Source organism: Mesocricetus auratus, unplaced genomic scaffold, assembly GCF_017639785.1.
Source record: "Mesocricetus auratus isolate SY011 unplaced genomic scaffold, BCM_Maur_2.0 Super-Scaffold_100015, whole genome shotgun sequence".
Taxonomy (NCBI): Eukaryota; Metazoa; Chordata; class Mammalia; order Rodentia; family Cricetidae; genus Mesocricetus; species Mesocricetus auratus.
In genome coordinates, this window is record NW_024429198.1 from 59,720,887 (window position 1) to 59,741,522 (window position 20,636).

The 20,636-nt window shown below is 41.2% G+C and overlaps 2 long non-coding RNA genes across 2 annotated transcripts in view; one reads left to right on the top strand and one right to left on the bottom strand.

Annotated features, from left to right (window-relative positions):
- The window catches only part of LOC110343726, a 49,272-nt gene extending 32,432 nt beyond the window's left edge, over positions 1-16,840 (bottom strand). The window contains exons 1-2 of the long non-coding RNA XR_002386041.1: positions 16,648-16,840; positions 16,421-16,510 (exon numbers count right to left, since the gene is read on the bottom strand). This is a non-coding gene — a long non-coding RNA (uncharacterized LOC110343726). The remainder of the gene's footprint in view (positions 1-16,420; positions 16,511-16,647) is intronic.
- LOC121144276 lies at positions 930-14,508 on the top strand. The gene is made up of 2 exons (XR_005881595.1): positions 930-1,054; positions 14,313-14,508. It is a non-coding gene; the product is annotated as an uncharacterized LOC121144276 (long non-coding RNA).
- Positions 16,841-20,636: the final 3,796 nt, after the last annotated feature.

A 20,636-nucleotide genomic window follows, 5' to 3' on the forward strand; every position in this document is an offset into this window, starting at 1 on the left:
CCCATTCTGTACCTCTGCAAACCTGAATCGGATCTCTGAAGTTCTTTCAGTAACGCACAGGCTGCTATAAGGAAACAGATGTTATTGGTGCTCCTCTTGTGGAATGATGTTTTTTTTTCTGCTGGAGACTCTAGAGACAGCAGCCACTGCCCACTTTGAATCATGAGAATAGAATCTCACCAGCAAGCACCCAATATGCACACCTCTTGGGTACCACTAATCATGGCCACAGGAGAAAGCCATGGGACAATTCTGAAGGAATGGAATTGTTTGGAAATTTTATAAGAAGGTAGTATGGTATTAATAATAAATGAAACATGGTGAGATTTGAGGGTAGGAAAGGAATCTGTGAAAGGAATACTTAACTTATTAAGAGATCTTTGTAGACCTCCAAGTCACATTACTGAAACAGCATGTTATCCTTTTCAAAGACACATCTCACACTTTGTGATGTTGGAGACAAAAATTAGGCAGTTACACAGCACCACAAAATTCATTATTTATTTTAAACCCAGGAGCCTTTGAAGAACTTAAAGGTTAAAAGAGGGATTTTGTGTGTACTTGCTCAGAAAATGCCTCTGATGAGTCCTTCCAAACGCAAGATGCTTTCCGAAACATCTTTCAAACCTAGACATGTCCCAGTTTCCCAAATTGCCCAGGAATGATCCTTTTGTTAGCTTTTTCTTGATCATGTACATTAAAGGCTTGAAGATAAAGCACGCTCTCAAGCATTGCATAGTGGATAATTATATTTTTAAGGCGCTTCAGTTACATTATTTTAGCATCTGTGTAATTAAACTGAAGTGCGATTCTCAATTAGCAGGTTTTCCTTTCGTCTCTTGGATGTAATATCCTCGTGGACAGGAAAGTGCCTCCCTCTTTGAGTAGCTATATTTATGCCCATTAAGCCTAGAGAACTGCGGTGTGGTCTGTAATGAAGAAGTCCATCCACGAGGCGGTGAGCCGAGGGAAGCATGCGGATGCCCATCAACTCCTGTGGAGTGCTACAAAGTAATAATGCTTTCTGGGGAGAGACTGACAGCATACAGCAAAGGTATGAAATGAGAGATGAGGTTTGCTTTGGAATTTCTCCAGGTTTTGATACTCTCCTGCTCTTCTGACCTCCCGCTCTTCCCCTACTGGCTTCTCCCCATCTGTAGACCACGGCCTAGCCAGCCGGCAGCACTATCCCCTAAGAGCATGCCTGATGGTTAAACACCTGTGGGGAGTTGAGCTTCTTGAGTTGCTGACACATTTAGCTGAAATTTCCTTTCAATTATGCAGAAAAATGAAATCTAAATTTTGATATCTACCAAATGGTCCAGCATGATTGTGGGAAGCGTAACACTGCAGTTCGATAAGCCTGCATCCATCTAGCCTAATATCTGTGGGGTTTTTCTTTTTTTTTAAGAAAACAATTGAGTTTAGAATATACATCATTGATTAATGGTATTGAAGCAACTGAGAAGAATAAAGCTATGATTTATGGGTAATATTACAACAGTTCAGAGAGTCATTGTTTCAGTCCTCACAATAACGACAAGGGTCATTATGCCAGGAAGCATTCTGATATCAAAGATTGTTTCACACACATGTCTTGTATTTCTTTTTCTTATTTGGCTAAAAGGAAAGTGGTAATAATATTCATGTCCCTTAAAATGGTTAATGTTAGGAATTCTGTAATGGACAGCAGAGTTAACAGTTCTTCTGTTCCATTCCATCTTAACTTCAGGGTTGAGATTTATTGTCCTTAAAGTGTGGAAGGAGTGCCTTAATGTGGCATATAATAAAACTCCCAATTTGCTGTGGGGTGATAATCTCTGAAAAGAATCTGTTGGAAAGAAAAGCGCTATGGAAAATAGCTGAGAAATGTGAACGCTTATATAAGATTTTTATATAGTAAACACATGTAGTGGATAAATCCAGCATTTAATTTTTAAATATTTTCAGTTTGATTAATTTTGTGTATGTGCAAAGGATTGAACCTAGGGCCACAGCCATACCAGGCATGAAAATGCTCTTCCACTGAGCTACGTGATTGGCCATTCATTATGTTTCCTTGTACTTAAGCCATCCCTTTCAAACTTTGAACATCACCTGGCTCTTCTAGAAAAGGTAGAGTTTTATTATTATTATTGACTAAGGGACAACACTCTACAGTCTTGCCTTTGCTTCTACTGCGTTTTCTGATCTGAGTTTGTTCCTTGGTGAAGCCAGCTACTGGTGAAAGCTAAAGCAGCTGCGTGCAAGTGTTAACCCTTGCCTAGCAGTTATTGCTCCCGTCAAGACAGACTGATGTGAAGGGAGATGGCAAATGTGAAGGGAAATGTGCTGTCAGCCTCATGAATTCCAAGACAGGATTAGAGTCAGTGCCCAGCACATCAACCCAGCAGACATCCTAGCATTTCTTCCTTCTCTTTCTTACTGCTTGCAAGAAAACCTGCAAGAATTACAGGAAAAATAAGAGGTGAGATATTTCCCAGTGCCTCCCAGCTCCAGCCTGGTCTGGATTTCTGACACTACGACCTTTTGTGTTCTTGACCATGTATTCAGAAACAACGATTGAACGCTGATCATATTCTAGATGCAAAGATAAGACAAAACTATTTCTCATCAGTTAAGAGAGAAAAATAATTGAAAATCATAATGAACCCATAGACTAGGCTTCCCAGTGTGCTCCACCTTGTAGGAAGACAAATCTCGTTGCAATAACACAAATGGAATTCCCTGCCTACCAGCTATTTCAGAAAATCTAATTTTCTTCTCCTTTAGAGCATCCTTTTCTCAAAATAATAAGAAAAGACAGAGCACAGTCTCTCTTAAGAAGAGTGCCATGCATGTTGACTCACATGTTCATACTAAAAGGACACTGAGCATCCTCCCCAGGGCCACAGGAGACAGGAAGGGACCAAGAGAATTAGTCAAGCACACTGACTTTGTTTATTAATACATTATTGCATCTGTTTATTAAAAAGAGACTTATAAAGTCCCACTTTGTGTAAACAGACTCTGTGGTCTCATAAAGATGACTTCATTGCTACACCCACACAAAAAAAGGCTCACAAGTAGACAGTTCCAGGGAGATGGGGCAGATCTACTTAGTGACAAGCCAATGTTCCTTCCATGAAGCCAGGTTCCCTTGAACAATAATCTCATGTTTTTTCATGTTACTGCATGTATTAGATGGTATTATGGTGCCACCAACCAGGCAAGTTTTAAAGAAATTAAGTTCAATTTGGCTCACAGGTGTAGCTTCAGGTTGCAAGACTGCATCCGGTGATAGTAGTGTTCCAGGCAGTGTTGTCACATGAAAGAGAGGACATTCCATGTCCATTTTCATCATTCGTTCTCCCTCTCCTTCTCTCTTTCTCCTTTCCTTCCTCCCTTCCTTCCCCCTCCTGTCCTCTTTCTCCCTCCCTTTATCCCTCCCCTCTCTCCCCCTCTCTCTCCCTCCCTCTTTCTTTCTCCCCATACTTCCCTCATAAAGCCATCAAGAATCAGTCATCAAAACACAACCCTAACAAGACCTCTAATCCTAATCACTTCCCCAAGACCCTGCTTCAAAACGCCATACATGGATTAAATCACCACCCTCTCGATACTTAGGAACAGAACAGAATACCTGAGGACCATCACATCCTATCCCACCCATATTAGCATTGTTAGTTTAAAAGGATTTGGATGTTTCTGTAGATATGCCCTATGCAAAGGTGAAGTAGACAGAAGAAGGAGTTCAGGAGAATGAATCTACATAGCTCTACAAAGTGGATGGGTCTCAAATTCATCCCACATTGGCATTCCCTGTTACATACTCAGCATACTTCTAAACCTATGCTGAGGCATGCATGGACTCACATGCGGTAATAATAATGGCAATAATAATAACTTAAAATTAACCTTTATAACAGATGGAGAGCATTACAGAAATCTACAACTTGTCAAAATTCAGAGAAATGACTATGAGGTGTCCACTCTCAATGGATACCGCTACAGCACACCTTAACATAGGTTTCAGGAAACATCTTAATGAAGGGGTGGAAAGATTATAAGAACCAGAGGACTAGGACATCTCCTGTGATGCCATGTCTTTGAGATATGACAGAGAAGCCATGATATATAAAAAATATGATCACTTAAACAAGACATAAACAATGAGAACTACAGCAGATGTACCAACATGGATGGGGGAAATCTCATAAATCCCTATCCATAGGTAACGAGCTACAAGCAACCAATGGATGCCGAGAGAGCGCAACTCAATCTGTTTCAAGGACGAGCCCCCCGATAGGTTATTCAGTGCCAAGGAGTTAATCCTAAATATGTGCACATATGAACTATACTAAATGGCCTTTACAAGCTGCATTTACGTATCTATTTCCCATAGAGATTTAACAATCTAAATAAGTCATAATTTCAAAGGGAGTTGGGTGTCATGAGAGAAGATGTATAGAAGACAGGATGAAATGGAAATGATGCAAAGGTAGTACCCATGTATGAAATTTGCAAAAAAAATATAGAGAGAAAGAAGAAAATACACATCCATTTTAACAACACTTTCCTTGGAGAAATAATATCTACCTACTCCTTAAAGGACTCCAACAACAAACCAATACATGATTCCTTCAAGTCTGGCTTGGGTAACTAATGTGTTTCTTGCACTTGTTACATAGCATGATTTGAGATGGTACCTACATGACGTCAGATGCTCCACCAGAAAGACTCACCCAACATAAATGTTGACTTCTTCATAGCAGTGTAGACTCAATACCCCTTTGATTAGCTTTGTACAGTTCACACATTCTATCTCTTCCAAAGAGATCACGTTCAGTCAGAGAAGACGGATACGGTGATGGGAAGGGCATAGACAGGATCACCAGGTTCTATCCTAAAGGGTTTCCCACACTTCTGCCTTCCAAGAGGTAATGCCAGCAGCCAGCAGCTGCTTTGATGAACATGAAGACTGTTACCCTTAACACTTGGGGCTCTACAGCCATATTATTACAGAACCGAACAACCCAAAACTCAGGGTTAGTGATCCATGAGCAGAGTAGAAGTCACGTGAGCCAGAAGCACAGGGACCCTTGTAACAGATGGCCCTGGGAAATGAAAAGGGGATTCCAACCAGAACTTGAGAAATGAAACCAATTTAAGGAAGAAACTGTAGTAATTGAGTCAGAGTATCTGGCCAATTATCATTTAAAAAAGTCACATTTAAAGTAGTTTGCATTTCTAGACTACAAGTATTAGGATTTTTCAAAAGCAGCTAATTTCTTGAGACCTTACTGATGCCATTTGGACACTAAATCCCTTGTTACCACCATCCTAGAAGAAGCTAAAGAAATAAAGTCTCAGGAAATAAAAGAAGGCCCTGCATTGCACCACTCTCAGGAAGTCACACAGTGAATAGAGACAGGATGACATCATCCCCAACCTTCCTGCAGTCGATGGAAGAGCTTAGAGTATCTCACAAGCTAACAAAAGGATGAAAAACAGCAAGTCTGATGTCTCTCTGTCCCCCATCCCTTTTTCCCTCCCTTTCTTCTTCCCTCATCCCTCCTTTTTATGTGTGTGCCTACATCTTCCCTTCTTTTTGCTCAGTGCCAGCATTTTTTAATACTCTCCAAAGAAAGTTCATTTCTCTGTAAGAGTGGTGTCAAAATTACTGTTAATTTTCTACAAGGAAACTATTTTTTTGAAATATATCATATACCATTTTCCTTCCTTTCTTACTCCTTTTGAAATGCTGACAGTGCGTTGGCTGTGAACACATACATATAGTTGCTTTTGAATGCCGCAAGGTAAATGCAGAAAATGACAGCTTAAGTGGAATCATTAAGGTAGACGTAGGTAATATCTGAATGCCACCCAGCCTTCTGTGCAGAACTCAGCCTTGATTTCTGGTTCTGCTGCCTTGCACCTTCTCAGGAAATCTGACAGCCTATCATTTCTTACTTCCCCCCCATTTCTAGCATGAACTCAGGGGCCTCGTTTCTATCTGAAGTTACAACCTGTGGATCGGTGGAAGAGGAGAGAAATGTACACAGTTGTCCCCTAAACGGCTATTTCCCAGTAGTGAGGTAGTGAGCTCTGTCAGCTCACTCAAAGACATTAAGCTTGAGAGAGTCACAATAAAATTGCTACCTGTCCTTGTTCTGGGCAAACCGCAAAAAGCAAGTCTCAGAGTGGTGCTAGGCACTGTGCAGAATGCCACATCTGAGTCTTAGAAATGGTCAGACTTGCATACAAAAGAGTCACAGTGATGTTTTGCATTTCTTTGTGTTATGCTTTTTTTTCAATGTATCTTTCATTGCATTTTCCCACTGACCTTATAAAGAAGGCATTGTGACTGCTTTTATCTACAATAAAGACGCAAATGAAAAAAGTACAAAGATGATATTTTCAATGCATTAAACAGTTATGTTGGCACGTAGAATGTGACATTGGTTACTGTTATTGTTGCTTTACGCAAAGATCTATATAACACTAAATGTCAGATACTTAAAAGGTTTTTTATGTTAATTCACTTAATCCCAGTAATAACTCCCTGTTTAATACCTCATTTCATAAAAGAGAGAAGTGAGCTTCAGTGTGACCCAGGTGGATGTGTGAAGACTAGGGCTAGACCATCTGTCTCTACAGTTCACTTTCTCAACACCCCTGCATCTGAAGTCTCACCCCTGGGAGGTACAGTGTGAAATGAATAAGGAAATCTCTTGTTCTTCTTGCCCCCACCTAGGCCCTCTGTGTGTTTGGTACATGCATGCATGTGCACGTGCTTAGAAAGTTGCAATCACCTGTGCATGCACATGTGGAGGCCAGAGCTGTCTCCCAGGACTCGTCTCCACTTTCATTCCACAGGACATGGTCTCTCACTGAACCTAGAGATCATTTAGCCTAACTAGTCAGTAGGCCCTCAGGTTGCTGCTGTCTCATTCCCTGGAATCACATCAGTTACAGAAGCTGCCAGGACCAGATTTTCATGTAGTTCCTGTGGATCCAATTGAGATCTTCATGCTTGCAGAGGAATCCCATTACCTAGTAAGCCATTTCCCCAGCCTCCAATCTCGTACTCTTCAGTTGTGAGCTTTTTTTGACTCATTCATTCAACAAACCTTTATGGAGTAATTATGACTAACAAAAGGCTGAGTTTCCCATTTATGGCATCTAGAGAAATGAGGGGGGAAAAAAGCAGCCTCTGAATCGTCCTTATTTATGGATTCTGTATTTGCAAGTTCACCTGCTGCTAAAACATATTTGCAGCCCCAGAGCCAGGACTTTGGAGTTTATGCTTAGCATTTAGATGCAAACGGAGCAGCTGGGTTCAAGCAGACTGGTACTCTGCCATCCTGTTTCTGCATGTCTGCAGAGGCGACAGAAGATGGAGGAAGAAGATGATACCAACCATTCAAGCCACACCTCAAGTCACTTGGAGAACAATAACATTTTAAGCAATAAATAAGCACACATGAGAAAGACAGAGAAAGAGAGAAAGACAGAGACAGAGACAGACAGAGACAGAGAGATACTGACAGACAGTGACAGCTGATCCTATGAGTGCCTGCAAGCTGAACACAAAAGCTCACCTAACTATTTAACTCAATTCTTCATCAGTTGGTTAGTATAAATCTTTCCTTTGAATATTGTTATTAACTACATAAAATAAAATATGGTCATAGGGATCTAGTCCTAGGAGAGCCATCATAACACAAAATTAGGTGATCTAACAGTAAAAGAAGATTATGCCCCAAACAGCAAGTCAGCATCACAATCTGTCTTCAAACTATATTCAATACCCTCTGATTGACAGCCACCACAGCATTCTGTCTGCATCCAGAGTGTTTACCTTAGCTTCCCTGTTCTCTAGATGCTCACTCCTTCACACATCCACTCCCCACTCGCCCCCTCCACCACAGACCCACTTCCCAATCCATCCACTTCTACACACCCCTCCCAACTGGGCTGCCCTGCAGTAGCCCTGCTTTGCCAGCTGCCTGCTCTGCCATCAGCTTTGTTCTCCTGCAGCCCTACTTCCCTGAAGTGCTGTTCTCCAATACCCCTCTCTTCAGCACATCCACAGCTCAGAAATATGCTCAACAGCAGATTCTCCTCCCAGAAGCTACCTAGGATGTTTTGTAGTCATCCATTCTGCTCACTTTCCAGTAGGCGTTAGCCCCATCTCAGACTACTCCAAAGACTAAACCAATTAAGATACAATTTAAACAAGGCACTCACAAATACTGTAAAGGATAGTATTGACATATCTAAATATTAGGAAATGTGATAAAATTTGCAAAAATTGGCAATCCAACTTAGCACAGCAGAGTCTTTGGAGCCCTCAGAATAGTAGCTGGCTCCAATCCTTCTCATGTTCTCTTGATATATGTTCCCATGTCATATCTATTTTCATATAAACAACACAGAAATATAACACCTACATTGTTAAACAATACTACTATGTTCTAATTTCTTAGGAACAGCGTGAATAAAATCTTTTTACGCTTGTTTATTAGAATTTATTAGTGACAATCCTTTGCAAAGTAGCAGAAGGTATAATTAATTCGGTACAGCCCTAAGTTGGATATAGAAACTCAACAGGGTTTACTTTTGACTTTAAATGATCCATCACTTCAGGACACGGAGGGGAGGCAGCAGGGGGAAGACACAGTGCTCATGCTCATCATCCCATAAAGTGGTGCTCAGCTACAGCATAAAGCTAATGTTATGCATACACACTGTCAGCTCTATAACTTAATTGTATTTTTCTTTATTCCTTTCCTGTCTTTGGATGCAAAGCTCCACAGGGAGGAAAAAAAACGAAGGCAGTGTTTCTACATTTGGGGAGAAATGTTCCTCAAATGAATATTTAGAAACCACCCTAACTGGTCATGAAGGCACTTGCTCTTACTAAAGCCAATTTTCTTTGTCCAGGACACTTGGTATTAAGGTACACGTGATTTCACGATAGTGCAACATAAAATCTAAAACACTGGTTCAGTAATTATCTGAAGCAGTTACGTGTGTGTGCACTGCTGTTACCAATGGACCCACTGGCCTAGTTGTGTTTAGGGTCTAGTAGCTAACACTTAAAACTCATCATACCAACGTGGTTGGAGGAAGAGGCAAAAAGGGAAGGTGTTGCTCTGGTCTTGTGACAAATGCAAGCAAAATATATAAATGAATTGGGAAATAGAATAAAAACACAAGAGCATATTATGATGTCAGTGTGGAGTTCATACATTGGGAAGTTCATTCATTGGCTATATATTTAGGGAATTTGAGGTCAGAGGGAAAGAGCAGGCAGTCAGCTGAGTCCTGTTTTGTTTGTTAGGTTCTTTAAGAGAGTAAGGCTCACAAGAGATGGAAGTGTCTTGGAGTTGCAATTCTTTCAGAATTATCTCAATTTTAAAAGCAAACAAGAGGAGCAATCAAATGGAAAGTGTAGCAACAACGATGTCTCTAGTAGGGGCACATTACAAAGACAGAACGGTGGGAGCATTTCCACCCTTCAAAAGCAAGCCAGCAGAGAAGAAAATAGACTGCCTCCAGCAGCACAGGGGGTGAGCGTTTAAGCGGTGTGTGTTATCCAAAAGCTTTCTTTTGAGCTGAAGATTCTACAGTACAAAATTATATGAAAATAGGTTTTCATTCGGTGTTTTTAAAGCATTTTAGATAGTTAGTGAAGCTAAACAGTGCAAACCTACATGTTGGGGTCCTGCTACATAGCTTAAAAAGCACTGAGGCATGGTGCATCAGTCCTACTTTAACCTTGAGAGATGATGATGTTGAGTCTACAATAACCAGAATGCAGCCAACAGATTAATCCTCTGTCGGATGGTTATATACTGCAGGGACAAGCAAGGCTTCAGCCAGAATGCTCTTGCCTCGGACTCCGATGTTAATAAATCATAAAGCAACAGCAGTACTGTGCCTCAGATACCTATTTTAGAAAATACATACTCAAGTAGCAATGTCCAATAGTCCTGGGACAATTTTCAAAATTTTAAATTACCTGTATTATTTATTTACTTGTATCCTTGTAAGTGTGAGTTGTGTGCATACATGCATGCCACAGTTCATGGGTGAAATTTCCAGTTGTTTTTCTTACCATGTGGGCCCCAGGGATTGAACTCAGTAAGTCAGTCATAGTTGAAATCTTCTTTGGTTGCTAAGTCATCTCAACAGCCCCTGTGATGCTTTAAATGAGATTGTCACCCATCGGCTCCTATATTTGCATACTTAGTCAGCAGTTGATGAATTGTTTGAAAGGATTAGCGTCTTGGCTAGGGTTTCTATTGCTGTGAAGAGACGCCACGACCATGCCAACTCTTATAAAGGAAAGCATTTAATTGGGGCTACCTTACAGTTCAGAGGTTCGGTTCGTTATTTTCATGGCAGGAAGCACGGTGGCACACAGGCAAACATGGTGCTGGAATGGTAGCTGAGAGCACTACACCTCAGCAAGCAGCAGAGAGAGACAGACAATGGGTCTGGTTTGAGCATTCAGGAACTTCAACTCACACTTCTATTGACAGACTTCCTCCAACAATGCCACACCTACTCCAACAAGCCTGCACCTTCTAATAGTGTCATTCCTTTTAGCCATTTTTATTCAAGCCACCACAATTAGGATATGTGGTCTCGTTGGAAGCGGACTTTGAGGTTTCAAAAAGCCCAGATCAGGTCCAATGTTTCTCTTTCTCTGCCTATTGCCTGCAGGTGCAAAATTCTCAGCTGCTGCTCCAGTCCCATGCTTGTCTGTTTCCTGACACAATGATCATTAACTAATCCTCTAAAACTGTAAGTTAGCCCCAAATTAAATGGTTTCTTTTATGAGGGTTGCCTTGGACGTGGTGTCTCTTTACAGCAATAGAACACTTACTAAGATATCCCCCATAAAGACTTTTCTATAAATAAACACTATGACCACAGAGGGAATAAAAACTTCTAAATTTAATTATTTCTAAATTCACTTTCACAGGTCTGTATATTTTGCTAACAAAGAAAATTTATAATACACATTTATTGCAAAAAAGTATATTTTCCTATCCTTATTTTAATATAATCATTCCTTATGGTATCATCAATTTCTACACATAATTTGAGCTCTATTAAATATAAATATCTATACTCTAAACCTAAAACATACTTGTTTTGAAAGTGAATAACTACTGATCAGTGAATGTACTTTGATAAAGAGGAAGGTGCTATGTAATGAGCATTCTTCCTGCCAGCCTAGTTCCCAGAGTGATGTCAGTCCCAAATGAACATGCAGGATGCTATAATTATGAAGCTGTTGGCTGTTTGCTATGGTTTCTTATTGGCTAGCTCTGACTTAATTATTAACCCATGATTACTAACCTACATATTTTTATAAGGTCTGATCTTACCAAGAACGCCAGGCTTATGTGTCCTCTCCTCCTGGGATGACACGGTGACCTTTACCCTTTACTACACTTCCCAGAATCCTCTTTGACTCCTAGTCCCACCTATCTTTCTTCCCTATTGGCCAGCAGTGCTTTATCAACCAATAAGACAAACATATACACAGATGGACTTCTCCCATCAGTGCTATCACACAAGATAAAAGATAAAAATTTGTATATTTTAAATTTTGGCATGAAACAAAAATTACAATAAATGAATGTATCCAACCTTGAAACTATCAGCTTCATAAATCGAGTCACATAATAATTTAAATTTATTAAGATATTACTAAATATTGTCTTAAAAATTACAATCAGCAGGGTAGTGTCCCAGACCATTAATGCAGCACTTGGGAGACAGAGACAGAGTCAGAGAAGGTGTATTTCCATGAGTTTGGGGCCAGCCTGGTTTTTATAGTGAATTCCAAGAAAGCCAAGCCTACATAGACAGATTCTGCTTCAAATAACAAAAAAGTTAATATCTTTGCAGAGTCTCAGTATCCACGTCATTGTTAACATAATGAGCCAGTGTCACCCTTCATGCATGCTATATCCAGCAAAAGCTAACAAGAATGGCTTTACATAAACACATGTATGTGTGCAGATATACATTTGGTTTTCTGTAAATTAAATATTCTCCCTTGACAGCTATGGCTATTTGTGAGACCCTTATAACCATCAAATAGGAACCAATCTTCAAGATGAAATGGACTGCAATCCTACTGCAGAAATTGATCACACTCCTGCCTTTTGAGGGAAAGAGCTTTGTTTGTTAAACTATCTTTGTTAAACTATCTCCAAGCATCAAATACTTTGTCCTTTGTTTCGAAATGTTCAACCTACTAGCTATCCTGACACTCAGCTGTGGAACTTCTTATTTTGATGACTTAGAGTATCATATGAGATGATTTTTCTAGAATCTTAATGGTATTAGTCATAGAGCCAGTTGTTATCCCAGCTGTACTCTATATCCCCAGAAACAGGACACTGGAGCACACTTTTTGGTGCTGGGGAGACACAGGACTTTTTGCTATACAGGCAAACATTCTACCATTGAAACCCTGATCTTTTCAGAAGGGATCTCACTATGCAATGCAGACTGCCTTTGGACTATAAATCCTAGGCTGGCCTCGAACTCAAGATCCTTCTACCTGGAAAGTGCCAGAATCATAAACTAACATCATACCCTTCCACTCTTGATGGGCTTTTATTTTTTCTTTGTTGATATTGCTTATTTCTGCAGTGGTGATGGTGGTGGAACCAAAGGTCATCAACATGCTACTTGGGGTGGAAGGGGACTTCCATCACTGAGAAACATCCCCACTGTGTGGAGGTTTGAACTAGATAGCACCCCCCCTACACACACACACACACACACACACACACACACACACACACACACACACACACACAGAGGTCTCAGGCATTTGATCATTTAGTCCGCAGTTGATGATGTTGTTTTGTTATACTTAGGAGGTTAGGAGGTGTGGTCTTGCTGGAGGAAGTTTGTTGGAAGGAGGATGGGCTATGTGAGTTTGAACACGATATCATTTCTAGTCCCCTTTCTATGCTTCCTGCTTACAATTCAAAAAGTAAACGCTCAGCTTGAGGCTCCAGCCACAATACCTGCCACCTGCGGCCCCCATTCCACCATCTTGAACTCTAGCCCTCTGGAATGGCAAGCCAAAATGAACTTTGTAATCTATAAATTGATTGGTCATGATGTTTTATCACCGGCACTAGAATAGTAATTAACATACTCCTTTAAATAGATATATCGTGTTTGTCTGTCATTTGTGTGTTTCCTAAAGCATCTGGAACAGGCACAAAGCCTCCTGTGCTGGCTAGTCTTGTGTCAACCTGACACAAATTAGTTCAATAAGGAGAAAACCTCAACTTAGGAGAAAATGCCTCCACAAAGCCCAGCTGTAAGGCAATTTTAAAATTAGTGATTGATGAGGGAGGGCCCAGCCCATTGTGGGTGGTGCCATCCCTAGCCTAGTGGTCCAGGGTTTATTAGGAAAGCAGGCTGGGGGGGGCTATTAAGCAGCTCCCATCCAGAGCATCTGCATCAGGTCCCTTCAGGTTCCTGCCTGCTTGAGCTCCTGTCCTGACTTCCTTAGAAGATGAACACTGAGGTAGAAGTGTAAGCCAAGCAAACCCTTTCCTCCCCCAACCTGTTTTCTGATCATGGCGTTTCCATGCAGCAATAGAAGCCCTAAGACACCACTCCTTCCTTCCCTAAGAGTGATACTAACTGGCATGGCCAGTAGTTAATTCAGGTGAGCCCTATTCAGCCCCCATCACTACTTTGTGGTAGAGATATCCTTTTAGTAAAGGCAGACAAATGGATTCCGTTTACAACCATACACAGAATCAGCAAGGGGCCTTCTAACTTGATCTAAAATGTATGATGTCTGAGGCCCCTGGGATGCTGTCATCAGAGGTAATTGAAATGCCTCTTGCCTATCATCAGAGTGGAATGCTTATACAGTTCACATTGAAAGTGATTTGGATTAAGATTCCAAGTTGAATCGCTGGTCTGTTACAAGCTAGCACAACAGTCAAAATGAGGACAGTTACTGTTTCTATGGAGTCGTTCTTGGACAAATCTAATGTCATTAAAAAAAAAGTCTGGGTCATGGGAAATCTCTTCCATTCTCATACCTGCTCTATCAATGTGGAAGATACCTACAGACAAAGGAGAGATTCAACGTGTTTAGGGTCTTACCACAAACAGATAAAAACAATCTATCTAGGCCCCGACCCCTAAGGTATGAGTACCCAAAGAGTCATTATAGGATGTTTCTGTGAAGTGTCTACTGAAGCCAAAAGTTTTACTGCTTTCTGCTCTGCAAAATACCAACCTACATATTCTTTTTTCCCCAGGTTCTGTGATGAAACAGAGAATAGAGGGCACACAGCCTGTATGCCCCAGATTCTTGAGACAAGTTACCGAAGCTGGAATCCATGAATGCACTATGTGCTGCAGTATGAGTTTGGGCACATCATCTCACCTGCCTGAGTCCCATTTTCACATCTTCAAAATGAAAGAGTAAAATCATCAGGATTATGCCACAGTCCAGTTCCTTGCATGTTGCTGAGTTTTTTTGTTTGTTTGTTTGTTTGTTTGTTTTGGTTTAGATTTATTTTATTTTCAATTGTGTGTGTGTGTGTGTGTCTGGGGGTGTCCACATGAATACAGGTACTTCTGGTTGATGCCAAAGGCGCTGGATACACTGCAGCTGAAGTTACAGGAAGCCATTTGGCATCAGGGTTGGGAGCCAATCTTGAATCCTCTGCAAGGGCAATACTAGCCGATAACTTTTAAGCCATCCCTTCAGCCCCTGGTTCTATGTCAGTGGCTCCTGGCCTTGCATATCTGGAGCGACTCCACAGAGAAACTGGTATCTATTGCCAGGGACAGTTCCCATCCCAGACATTGTCATCAGAATGACACGAGCTGAGCCTGGAGCATGCCAAACACTCAGTAAGCATTCTTACAATGAATTTGCTAAAGAGATTGAGCAGAACGAGCAGAGCAAGAAAACAACAGAAACGTCACTATCTTACCTTGGCATTTAGAAAAAAAAAAAGACTACACAGCTGCTATTTGCTTCTCTAATCTGACAAACACCAACTAGCAGGAAGGACAAAGGAAAGTGCGCTCTGCACCAGGAAGGAGTCACATGCTGTTCTCAGAGCATAGAAATGTGAACAAGTAGGGAATCACAGAGCATCCTGCCCAAAGGAAGACCCTAGTGTCTAATTAGTGAAGCTCTTTTCCATGTCTAACTAGGGGCCTGGGGTGAGCTGACCACTGTAGCTAACAGGAAGAATTTGCGGTAAGTGCTGCTGCAGGTGTGTTATTCACTGCCTGGGTGGAGATGGCACCCACTACTCTCTGTCACTCGATTTGCAAATCTTGTTGTCAAATGGAAAGACCAACAGAGAAGGAAGCTGGCAAGTTCAGCCACAGCTGAAGGCAGCTCTGGTCAGAGGTAAGGAAAGGAAGAGGAATCCAGCAGCCTTAACGGAGGCTGCAGTGAATAAGGGGTTTGGTGCTGGCAGAAAAGTCCACCTAAAAGGTCTGACGTGTAATGGTAGGAGACAGACGTGTGATAGAACGTGAGAAGTGGTCTCAAACCCCGGCTCTACCGCTTAACAATGGCTCTGAGCAAGCTTATATTGCTAAGCCGCCATCCACCCATGCATAAAATAAAGAATTTTAATCCACATCACAGGGCAAGGCGTATCCATTAGGTTAACAGAAAGGATCTAGTCACTATAGTCTCCAAGCTCAGGAATTAGTGGCCCTTAGTCCCAGTCCATGAGTTGCCAAGGTGTGGTTAGTCTTACAGCTAGGAGATGGAGCTGGAGCACAATGAAATTAATTAGTTACTTACCTGAATGCTACCAATAAGAACAGAACCACAGGAGAAAGCAAAACAATGTTTTCTAAAGATGCTTGTTGGGGACTGGAGGCAGCAGAAAAAGAGAAGCCAAGAAAAGCTAGACATGTTGTGAAGAAGGAATATAGGCTTCTCTGAAACACGAGTGCCCCATGTCCTCTCTGATATGATGATCACAACTTCTCATTTTTATGTGTATTTTTACGTGGATGAGAGCATGCAGAAGCTAGGAAATGACATGAGGGGAGTAGGATGCAGGCTTTCAACAAACGGGCAAGGGGATAAAACATCCTTAACAAGGGACTGTTCATGGTGCAACGGCAAAGAGGGGAAGCTGGGTAAAGAAGTGGGGGAGAGCGAAATGGGAAGATCAACGATAACTAAGGATGTACGAAAATCCTGTAAGGAAATCTGTCCCTCCACATGTCTGTTGATTTTAAACGTATAATTGAAAAGGCCCAATGGGAGGTAGTGAGTCATTGACCAAAGAAAGCAGAGGGCATAAGATAAACGGTAAATGGCAGGCTCTGAACGTGAGCTGGGGGATGATGCCAGATTTCAGTCACCTCTCCCAGACCCTCTTACCTTGACATCCATCTGGTAGACCCCTCTGTTGGCTTGTCTAGTCATAGTAGAGGACTGCTGAGGCGTTGCCTGTCTCCTGCTCAGGATGCGCTGTTGCAGAACAACGCAGAAGTAAGCATGAGCCAGTTGAGCCACATTAGGGAATCACCGGGCGTCCTGCCTAAAGGAAAACCCTAGTGAACAATTAGTGAAGCTCTTTTCCTGACTAGGGGCTGGGGTGAACTGACCGCTGTAGCTAACAGGAAGGACTTGTGGTGAGCGCTGTTGCAGGTGTATTATTCACACATGGGTGGAGATGGCATTTCTTAGTGCAACAGCCTGTGGCTGGAAAGCATAGCAGCCTCCTTTCACTGGCGGCCTGATGACTGCTCCGTTATCCCAAACTTGAGGGCAGTGTTGAGGAGCTGCACCCACAGATCCAGCTGCTGGGAAATGCCAGCTCACCTCACTTTATAAATGGGCTCTTGAGAGCACACCTGAAAGTAACACTGAGAGAAATCTCCCCACCAGGCTTTGCCTATTAAGAAAATGGGGAGGTATTTCCTGACTTACAGACGCAGTTAGAAGTTTTTCTCTGCCTGGACTGGTCCCACTGGACCGGTTTCTCTCCCGCCCACTGGGTCCCTGCATCTACTTATGAAATGACACTCTGAGGCTTAATGTCAACTAAAATTGTTTGGCCAATAGCTCAGGTTTATTACTGGCTAGATCTCTTATAAATTAACCCATTTCTGTAAATCGATGTATTGCCACGAGGCTGTGGCTTACTGGTAATGCTCTGATACATTATTCCTTCAGCAGCTACATGGTGTTTCCCTGACTCCACCTTCATTCTCTCTGTAACTCTGTTTCCTGGGTTTCCTGCCTAGCAATATTTTGCCTGGCTATTGGTCAAAACAGCTTTATTCATCAACCAATAAAAGCAACAAATATTCAAAGCATACTGAAGGACATCCATATCACACAGAGGCCAGAGACAAAAGGTAATTTTTAAATTCCTTTCAAGTGGTCAAGGTCTGTAAGTTATACATGAATGCCCACATGAAGAGGCACCATGTTCATTTGTGTTTCATGTACTAACACCCACAGGGTGTGATTAATCATACATTATGTTAATATATTAGGTAGGAAATATATTCATGTAAAATTGTGTAGAATCTGCAAATATTTAAAGGTTATCTAAGAATCAGTCAATAAATTGTGTCTGGAATCTGTTTTGACACTGTAAGCTGGAAACCATAGGAACAACCAAAAAGATGTTTGGATACATTCCATGTGCAAAGTGCTGTGCTATAAAAAACAAATAAAAAAGCCATGTGATGGTTGCAGTGGGGCTTACCTGTTGTCTCAGCTATTCAAGAGGCTGAGGCAGGAGGACTACATCCACCACAGAGTTTGAGGCCTGCCTGGGAAACACAGGACTCTATCAGAAAAGAGGCAGGATCCTTAAGAAGCATTCAAATGGTTGGGAAAAATGCTTGTTTTTAAAAGAGAATAGTTGCTTTGGAGAAAAAAAAAAGACATTGTCTCAGATTTGTCACTATAAAATTCAGTTTCCTCAATTCAGAAAGTAGACATTGAGATCAACTCACTGAAAAGGCATTTCTACTGAAGAAGCAAAGGAGCAAATGTAGGAGATGCTATCCAAGTGGACGATTGTGAACAGTAACAACAGCACCCGCCCAGTGACAGAGAGCAGGCAGTACAGGACCCATCAGAGTGGACAGGAAACTGTACCACAATATAATGGAAGAGACAGGGTGGGTAACTCTTGGTTTTTGATCCCAAACTTCTTATGGGAAAGATACAGACATAGTAATGCTTAGGGGACAGTCACCCAACTTTATATTGTTAGAAGCAAAGAATCCACATTTCTTGTTCTAGTTTGTGGGCAAAGATCAACCCAACTGTTGGATCTGCTGAGTGTCTTAGCAGATAGGAAGGAAGACAAAGTGGGTTAAAAAGAAGAGGAAGGAAGAGGGGGTGTAACACGAGAAATAAAAACCCAGAGACAGATATTGGGGTTCAAGCTGAAAGATCAGAGAAGCAAAGCAGTCAAGCCAGTAGCTCTTACCTCTACCTAGGCTGAAGCAATCCTGCCCTCAACGTGGCTGGAGACTAATTGCCCGAACATGGCTTGAGACTTAAATGCCCTACCTCTAGTGCTGGGATTACAGGCGTGTATTAGCAAGTGTGAGCTGTTTCTCTTTTAGTCTTGATCAGTTCCATTTAACTCAGTGTGGCCTTGAGCTAACAGAGATCCCTCTGCTTGTCTCTTGAGTCCTGGGACTAAAGGTGTGGGACACCACTGCCTGACTCTAGCTAGTATGGCTGTTGGGATTAAAAGTGTGTGTCACCATTGATGGGCTCTATGGCTGGTGACTAGCTTTGCATTCTTAACCCTTAGGCAAGCTTTAATAAACTATGAAAAATATATCACCACAAGAGGGAATTTAAAAGGGAAAGGGAGGATAGAAGCAGAGGAATGACAGAAGGAGTAAAAATAATTAGTGTCACAGACTCCAAAGGTAATTATAAAAGACAATGGAACCAATGAATTCTCTGGCTTCATCACCACAGCCACACAGACCAAGCTTTTGTGAGGATCACTGTGCTTTGCTGAGAGCTGGATCAGGCTGCTTAACTAAGTTCATGTGCGTAAAAACTCAGCAAGGGTTACCCACTTAGGAGGGAAATAGTGAGTTGGGGCCATTTAAAAAATGAATATTCCACGTGAAAAAAATGAGATATGGCAATGACAGAAGAAATTCTTGCTGTAATTATTGTTCCATATGTTACTGCCTTCAAGGGAAAACACACACATGATATAAGAATGTATAAGTTTTCAGATGTGTTTTTCAAAGTGAGTAATCTTAGGTTCTGGGAAAAGAAGCATGCATGCTTGATTGTAAATAGAACTGCTTGTGGGGAATCACATCCATCTACAGAGAAAACGTGGGGACCAAGGAAATGTGGTCAGTGGGGCTGGGTGAGAGTCTGGGAGACTACAGATTCCTTACGTTGGAAGGAACTTTCAGATAACTGAATAACCCTCCTCTACTTAGCTTCCTGCCCTCTGTGGCATTGCATCCCCTTTGCTGACAACCTACCAAGCCACCTTACTTACACTGTCATGGAACCATGCTCACACTCAACAAAGAACAAGATGCACTTAAATGTCCTGAGCAGCTGCCGTTCGGAAGGCAGGTTGAATGTGGATTTCATCCACTTAGAATCCTGGAAAATCAGCTACATCTATCTCCCCAGGAGTGAGCTTGGTGCTGACTTGGTACAGATGCATGTTGCTCTGAAAACCATAATTTGGGATGAAATGGAATATAAATTGATACCCAAAGTACTACTTGATGGGGACTTTTGAAAGAAAGCTTAAAAGTTGAATGGGATTTTCAACAAATTTTCACCCACCTATGTTTCTTGTCAGCTCCATTTCAACTGGGATCATTTTTGGTTGTTAGATATTTTTCAATTTTCAGACGAAATTGCGTGCTGGGTCATTCTGTTCCTGTGTCTGTTGTTGGAGATAATTAAATAGCAATTCTGATGATAATAACGCATCTAGTCCTCTGTGAACACGGATCTCCCTGCTCTCAGATAGAACATTTTAATCCCATCTTTTGTCTTCATCCTTGCAAGATCTTTGATTCACTGAGGGCTTTTTATTCCAATAAATAAATAAATGCTGCAAGAAATAATCAATGATGTTAAACTGAGAAAAGCTAAAACTGCACACAGCAAAATTAAAAGAAAAATCAATTGAAAGATCCCATCATTTTAATAACTTCCCAAAATGCAAAAGTCGACTCAAGACTCTTAGTGGAAACAAGCCACTGTAACATAAAACTGGAAATGGCTAAAACTACATTGTGGGAAAAATGTGTTATTGATTAAAATTGACAGAACCTAATCTTCTAGCTTAAGTTTTGATCTGGAGAGTCTTACTTAGTTATTTATAGTAAGTATAACTGCCATGAAAGAAAATTCAGATTGGTAAAAAATTACCATAAAATTTTATATGAATGATTGATGAACTAAATCCTAATTGTGAATTTTATGCAAGACTAATTATTCCTGATGAAAATAGTTTTAATTAAATGAAATAGAATTACATAAAAAGAAAACAGTAAATCATTTAATTGCACTGTATAGAAAATTTCCCAGGACATTAAATTGGCCTGAGATGATGACCAGAACTGCT